Here is an 8,006-nt window from a genome sequence, read left to right as displayed (position 1 = left end):
GAACATAGATGGGAGGAGTAAACAGAATAGAATTCTGGGCAGAAGAGGAAGTGAGGTCAGACTCTGTGCTGCTTCCAGAGGGACCGGACAGCCGCCATGCTCTGCTCTCCCAGGCAGCTGCAACCCACGATGGACTTAGGCTAGAATCTTCCCGGTAAGCGCACCTTGGGGTGCTTACACACATCATTAGAAATGGGCTAGTCCAGGTTCGAGAATTAGCCTGTAAGGGCTAGAGTTCATGGGCCAAGCAGTTCTTAAATGAATACAGTTTGTGTGTTGTTATTTCCTGGGGTGTTGGGGACGCAGCCCCGCCGCTCCTATTTCAACATTAGCACATTGCTGCTCCCCTTCCTTGGCACTGAAAGCCACTTAACAAACCTGAACCATGCTGTGCGGTGGTGACGCATGCCTTTAATCCCAGAATGCGGGAGGCAAAGGCTGGCAGATCTCTGTGAGTTCGAGGCCAGCCTTCTACAAGGGCTAGTTCCAGGACAGGCTCCAAAGCTACAGAGAAATCCTGTCTCAAAAAAAAAAAAAAAAAAAAACAAAAAAAACAAATCAACAACAAAAACCTGAACCTGCCACACGTAAGTTACCAGAAAGAGAAATAGGTTTCAGAAGCTGGCTATTCCTCTCAGCCTTTAGCTGGGGGAAAAAAAATCGATAGAAAGAAGTGGTACTTTGTGTAAGCCAGCCCTAGCCATGTGGTCATCCTGGGCCCTCCTGCTAGATCATAAAGCAGTAAAACTGTGGACAATGCGATTCCATCTCATCCCCAGGCATATATTTCCTCAAAGCAGTTGCACTGAAATATGACTTTTCTTACTCTATGGGTTTTCAGAGAAAGATTCTAGCTGATAGGATGGCCTCTAGCCATGACTAGAGTATGTTTATCCCTCAGAAACAGAAATTAGAGGGCATGCAGTTTAAGGGTATGTGAACTGATCTGTATTGCACTTCTGCAGAGCTTCCGATAAAAGGCAGAACACTCAGATCTTGAGCCTTTTTCCAGGCTCTCCCTCCATTCCCCACAGATTTTAGATTGTTGTGCTCTGACCTTCCCATAACAGCTCTTCTGCTTCTAAAGTTCTTCAGCCGAAAATGCTCAAGTGAAGATAGTGGTGGCTGTTCGGTATTTTAGGGCCTTCTTTACCTTTTCCACCTTGAGAAGATTCCAGAAATAGGGACTAAGGGGCTTTGTTTTCTGTCAACTCTAAATTTGAAGGTAGACTATGTTAAAGTCTACTACCCTTACCATTTTCTACAGCAGTATTCCCAGATTTTTCTGTATATTAAAATATAGGGACAGGAATTTTAAAATACTGATATAAGTTTTACCTGATTAGCCTAAATCAGACTTGTAAGAGTGATCTTGGGTGGTGTTACTGTCTCTAAGATCTTCACGTGCTTCCACTGTTCAGGAAAACTTTGTTATTCACCCTCCATGAGGTGAGACATTTCTGTAGAAGACTGTCCCAAGTTCCTTCCAGAATCTCCTTGGAGACTTCCTTTAATGATATTAGTAAAGAACTCGTGGAAAGTTCTCTTGGAAAAATGTCTTCTCTAAAGGAATAGCAGCCACACCTATGCCTTTATATTTTTCTAGGTTTGATTCTCACAGTCAGCGTCATGAGTTGAAATGGATAGATTGCCAGAATAAGTGAGATGAAAGTCTAGAAAGTTTAGTAAAGCACACAAATTTATAGCCTAGCAGCCTGGGGAGGACAGTGCCATCAGTAAAGTGACACCACGAGTGCATGTAAACCAGCATGGTGGCTCCTGAGCCGCAACACCCAAGATTGTTCTCTGGCCCCTCTTCACATGTGTACACACATGAACATACACACAGGAAACATTAATAAGTCTTGCTGTACTTACACATAAAGAAGTTATAGCATGATTTTAAAAAAATCCCTAAACCGGGCGGTGGTGGCGCATGCCTTTAATCCCAGCACTCTAGGAGGCAGAGGCAGGTGGATCTCTGTGAGTTCGAGGCCAGCCTGGTCTACAAGAGCTAGTTCCAGGACAGGAACCAAAAAGCTAAGGAGAAACCCTGTCTTGAAAATCCAAAAAAAGAAAGAAAAAAACCTAAATTTGAAACTAGAGTTTGCCCTAAAGGTTAGTGGTTTCTGTCTTTTTTTTTTTTTTTAAATGTATACAGCTAGCCAGAAGAGGGCACCAGACCTCATTACAGATGGTTGTGAGCCACCATGTGGTTGCTGGGAATTGAACTCAGGACCTTTAGAAGAGCAGGCAATGCTCTTAACCACTGAGCCATCTCTCCAGCCCCTGGTTTCTGTCTTTTAACCCTTTGGCAGACATGTTTTTTTGTTTGGTTGGTTGGTTGGTTTTTTTAATGTATGGTTTCAGATAAGTGTGCCAGCAGTTCTGAAATGATGGATGTTAATTACTTTTGTGCAAAACTGTTTTTCAAATCTACTCTCTCGTGAATTTCTGGCTGTATTTACCCCTTCTTTATATCTTTTCTTTGAATTTTTATTTTGGGAAACAGTGCCCAGAAGTCTGTACAATCTTAAGCTGATCACAGTGGCTCACAATTCTAATGCCAGGATTAAAGATGTTGAGGCAGGAAGGCTGTCAAATATTCTAAGGCAGCTAGATAAACAAAGTAAGTTCACACTACAACCTGTGGGGGGGTGTTAAAAAAAAAAACAAGCCAGGTGTAGTGGCTCTAACATGCTCTCCTATCCTTTATAAGGCTGAAGCAGAAAGAGTGCATGAGTTCAAAGTGAACCCTATCTTGAAAAAAAAAAAAACTAAATAAATAGAATCACCCAGAGATGATCACTTGATGTTCCATATGCATCCATTTTTCTTTTAAGCAGATTGGAATCCTTTCCTCTATGCTTTGAGGTCTTTGTTTGTTTAGAGGTATATACCATGAGCATTTTCTCATAGGGTTAAGTAGACTCTTGATAACATTTTAAGTAACCACATAGCATTCTGTGTTAAGGATTTATTATGATTGGTTTAATTATTGCATTATTTTCTTTTTTAATATAACATCTACAGTTTTCTCGCACTTCAAATTTGAACTTTATGTTTCCTCCCATTTTTATTTATTTAAAGAGTCTTATGTAGCCCAGGTTGGCCTTGAACTCAGTATGTAACTGAGGCCAACCTTGAACTGCTGCTGATCTTCACCTCCTGTGCTGGGATAACAGGTTACCTGTCATTGAGTATCAATATCAAGCCCAAGGATGCATACATACTAAGGAAGCATCCTACCCTATGAGCTCCATCCCTTGCCATGCATTTTGTTCCTTATGTCATCAATTGGACCCCACATGTTGAAATAGGAGCGGCAGGGCTGCGTCCCCGACACCCGGCTGCCCGCATGGCTAGCTTATACCCAGAAATAATTACACGGAAACTGTACTCTTTCAAACACTGCCTGGCCCGGCTAGGTCCAGTTTCTTATTGGCTAGCTCTTACATATTGTTCTAACCCATTTCTAATATTCTGTGTAGCCCATGAGCTGGCTTACCAGAGAGGATCTTAACCTGCGTCTGTCTGGAGTGAGAGCATCATGGCGACTCACTCTCAGCTTCTTTTTCCCAGCATTCTCTTCTGTCTACTCCGCCTACCTAATTTTCTGTCCTATGAGGGCCGAGGCAGTTTCTTTATTAGTAAGAAATCACTCCCACATCACCCACAGACAAAGAAATACACAGTATGTTTTATAATAATAACTTTGCAGCTTTTCCCTTTGCAGAGTTTCTGTTTTCTACTTCTTTTTTCCTCTTTCTATGTCATATGTCCTTTTGCTTAATGAATATTTCTTTTTTTATTCCTGTGTCTTCTGCTGTGTAGCCTTGCCTTTGCCAGCTATATGCAGTCTTATTGCTGCTGTTTGTTTGTTTGCTTTGTTTTGTTTTTTCCTAGTAGAGAGCAGTCAAACATAAAATCAGTATCCTGCTTCTCTGCCAAAAGTAAATTTATAGTTAAAAGGTGTTATTCAAGCTAGTCCACAACTGTATTCTCTCAACTGTAATCCAAATTGAGCCGTGGTGGTGCATGCCTTTAATCCCAGCACTCGGGAGGTAGAGTCGGGCAGATCTCTGTGAGTTCGAGACCAGCATGGTCTGCAGAGCAAGTTCCAGGACAGGCTCCAAAGCTACACAGAGAAACCCCTATAGGGGTGGGGGGTAACTAGGTCAGCTGTAATCCAGAATATGTAGTGTTTGACACCAAGCAATAATGAACTCTTAAGAGCTGAGAAAGTATGTTTTTACCTTGTACGTTAAAAATACAGCCTGTGGGGCAGGAGAGATGGCTCAGTGGTTAAGAGCGCCATCTGCTCTTCCAGAGGTCCTGATTTCAATTTCCAGCAACCACATGGTGGCTCCAAACCATCTGTAATGAGATCTGGGGCCCTCCTCTGACGTTTGGGTATACATGGAGGCAGAAAGTTGTATACATAATAAATAAATATATCTTTAAAAAAAAGAAAAAAGAAAAAAAAGTTAAAAAAAAAAGTATGAAGGCTAAGGAGAACATCAAGTGTCCTACTGTCTCAGTCTATGCCTTATGACCTTGAGTAGGTTCCTCACTGAACCTAGAATAGGGCTGACAGCCAGCAAGCCCTAGCATTCCTCCTAGTGCTGGCATGTGTTATAGTCATGCTTGGCTTCTTATGTGGGTGTTGGAATCCAAACTCTTGTCTTCATGTTTAACAGCAGGCACTCTTACTCACTCAACCAGCTCTCAAACCACACCTTCTATTTCTGTGTTTCTCCATAGCCACAAACTATGGCTAGAAACTCATTACTTATTGATTATTAAATGATGAATGTAGATATTACAAACTAGGTATATAAATTAGCACTATAGATTGTTCAGTCCCCAGGACCCACGTAGTAGAAGGAGAGAACTGACTCCTGACCTCCATGTGTGCTATGATACACACACACACACACACACACACACACACACACACACACGAAATCCAGGCATTATGGTACAAACCTATAATCACAGTACTTGGGATATGAGAGCAGGAGGATTGGAACTTTGAGGCCAGCCTTGGCTACATAGCAAGCTCAAGGCTAGTTACAGAGCAGAGATCTGAGGCTGTACAACATGGGCTAAGTGAGTATGCAGTATAGAAGCTGAAAGTAGCCTGTATTCTTTAAACATTAACAAAAGTGGGGTTTTTTTTAATAAAAAAGAACATGGCTGAGGATCAGCTGTTTGGGTCTGTTTGTGAGCCATCAGCACAAAATTCAAAATCTTTATCTTAGGAGCTAAAGAGATGACTCACTCACTGACCTTGCAGAGAACAAGGGCTCATTCCTAGCACCCACAGGGCAATTTAAAATGTCCACAACTCCAATTCCAGGGATGATCTTCTGGCCTTCATGGTCACCAATTATGCAATACATATACATGCATGTAGGCAAAACACTCCTAAACATAAAATAAAAACAAATCACCTGGCAGGATGGTGCATACCTTTAATCCCAGCATTAGAGAGACAGTTGAATCTCTGAATTCAAGGCCTGCCTGGTAGGTCTGTAATGAGGTTCATGCCAGCCAGTGCTACATTCTGAAACCTTGCCTCAAAACACAAGTTTTTATTCTCTGTGACTTATGTGAATGCAGTAGCCCCAAATCTGTAGCAACTAACAAGAATTTGTTTAGAGTTAGTGCTTGAGGAAACTCTGAAGAGAGCCTCTTCCCTGTGTTGACACAGCTCCAGCCCACAACATGGTCTCTTCTTGTGTGTTGTCTCACTTACATCCTTTGGGATTTTCTAAATCCTCTCCTCTTTCCCTGGTCTGCACAGACCATGACTACCACAATACACAGAATATGGTTTGTGTTTTGTTGTGGTTTTGGTTTTTCGAGACAGGGTTCCTCTCAGATTCCCCTGCCTCTGCCTCCTGAATGCTGAGATTAAAGGCGTGTGCCACTGGCGCATGACTTGGTTTGAGGATTTTGATATTAAGGATAAAAAGCCCAGGGCCTGTGCATGCTAAACCCTTGCTCTCAGCTATGACCAAACCCCTTTGCATATTTGAGTGGGTAGGCGGGGGTTGATGTTTTGAGGGACTGTTTTAATTTTAGTTTTTGTTTTAGATAAAGGCCTCCTTGGCTGGGCGGTGGTGGTGCACACCTTTAATCCCAACACTCAGGAGACAGAGATGATGGATCTGAGTTCGAGGCCAGCCTGGTCTACAAGAGTTAGTTCCAGGACAGCCAGGACTGTTACACAGAGAAACCCTGTCTCATAAAAAGGCCAGCATCCTGTTGTATGTTTTTTTAAAGTTAATTTTCTTTTTTTAAAAAAATATTTATTTATTTATTATGTATACATTATTCTGTCTGTGTATGTCTGCAGGCCGAAAGAGGGCACCAGACCTCTTTACAGATGGTTGTGAGCCACCAACCATGTGGTTGCCGGGAATTGAACTCAGGAGCTTTGGAAGAGCATGCAATGCTCTTAACCACTGAGCCATCTCTCCAGCCCCTGTTGTATGTTTTATAGGCAGACCTTGAACTGCTGGGTTTACATGATACTTCTACTGCAGCCTCCTAACAGTGGGACTAATGCATGACATTGCATCTAGCCAGTGGGTTTTATGGTTGGTTGGTCAGTCTTAACAATGATTTTGTTTCTTCTTTCTGTACCTTGAAAATTTCAATTCAGTAATCATGTATCTGTGTTATGTTTTGAATCTCCACGTAGTACTTGGTACAATGATGAAACAAATAATCACTTATGTTGACTAGTTGCTTGAGAGCAGTGTTTGAAGTAGATGAATCTGACAATAGCTCACTAACTATATTGATAGAACTGAAACCTGGAATCTTTAGTAAAGGCAGTCTAATTCAAAGATGTTGAAATAGTCATTAGGTGCATTAATGAGGGCTTGACCCCCAATGCTTGTGTAGAGATGGAATAGAAGACATTATTGAGAAATTCCAGTGTCAGAGTAGACAGGCCAGTATGACTGGCTCTTACCCAAATAGTGCAGAAATCCCGTTCTTTTTCCTTATTTTCAGCCCATATTTCCACTGTGTCAAGCCCCAAATTCCCTGCTTTCTAGCTTACACGGTCATCAGTTGTTCCTGTTTAGGAGCTGGACTTCTTGTAACAGGCCAGTTAAGGGTGTGGCTCGGTGTACAGTGCTTGCTCAATAGGAATAAATCTGAATTTGGTGCCTTGCACATATACCCCCAGAAGTGGGGGAGGAGATGAGGAAGAGATGGTGGAGGTTGAGTGAAGAAAAGAGTTAATTCTTTTAATAGGAAAACTGCACAACTGAAAAATACCCAATTCCAAGTTCAGGAAGTGAGCCTTCCCCAAAAGACACCTGACACCTCCTGGCTTCTGCAAGTGGATACAGATGTGCATATACCACACAGACACACTAAAATAAGTCGCTCATGAAGGCACACACCTCTAATCTCGGTATGTAGGAGGTAGAGGCAGGTAGATCTCTATATGACCAGATCTGCATAGTGAGCTTCAAGCTAGCTAGGGCTGTGCATTGAGACTATCTCAAAAAATAAACGAATAGGAGCTAGAGAGATATCTTAGTGATTAAGAGCTCTTCCTGCTCTTGCTGTGAACCTGAGTTTTGTTCCCAGTACCTACATAGTGGTTCACAACTGTCTGTAACTCCACTTCCAGATGACCTAGTGGGCACCAGACATGTATGTAATGCACATACATATAGGCAAAAGACATAAAATCTTTAAAAATGCCTTAGAAGAAAAATGTGAGGTGTAGTTCTAGTCCCCCTGTGAAGAAGCGAGCGCCTTGGCACCCTCTGTGTATCTGACTCAGTCAAGCTGATGACGACTGCATGGAGAGACAAGAGACACAGAACTGTTGTCTGTGAGCACTGAAAAATAGGGCCCTTCAAAAACAGAGACCCATTTTTCTTGCTTTTTACTGCCCTAAAGTGTGTGCCTTTTGGAGAAAGTGGGCCCTCAAAGGGTTATTTTTTTTTTTTTGCCTTTCCTTCCTTTCCTTT

General features: G+C 42.2%; 1 protein-coding gene across 4 annotated transcripts in view; it reads left to right on the top strand.

Moving 5' to 3' along the window:
* Znf609 (zinc finger protein 609) overlaps positions 1-8,006 on the top strand; it is a 151,637-nt gene that overhangs the window by 120,890 nt on the left and 22,741 nt on the right. The window lies entirely within an intron of this gene.

Source organism: Alexandromys fortis, unplaced genomic scaffold (genome assembly GCF_014885135.2).
Source record: "Alexandromys fortis isolate MF-2015 unplaced genomic scaffold, M_Fortis_MF-2015_v1.1 scaffold_70, whole genome shotgun sequence".
Taxonomy (NCBI): domain Eukaryota; kingdom Metazoa; phylum Chordata; class Mammalia; order Rodentia; family Cricetidae; genus Alexandromys; species Alexandromys fortis.
Note: the sequence above shows the minus strand (reverse complement) of the source record. Positions and strands in the feature narration are given on the sequence as shown.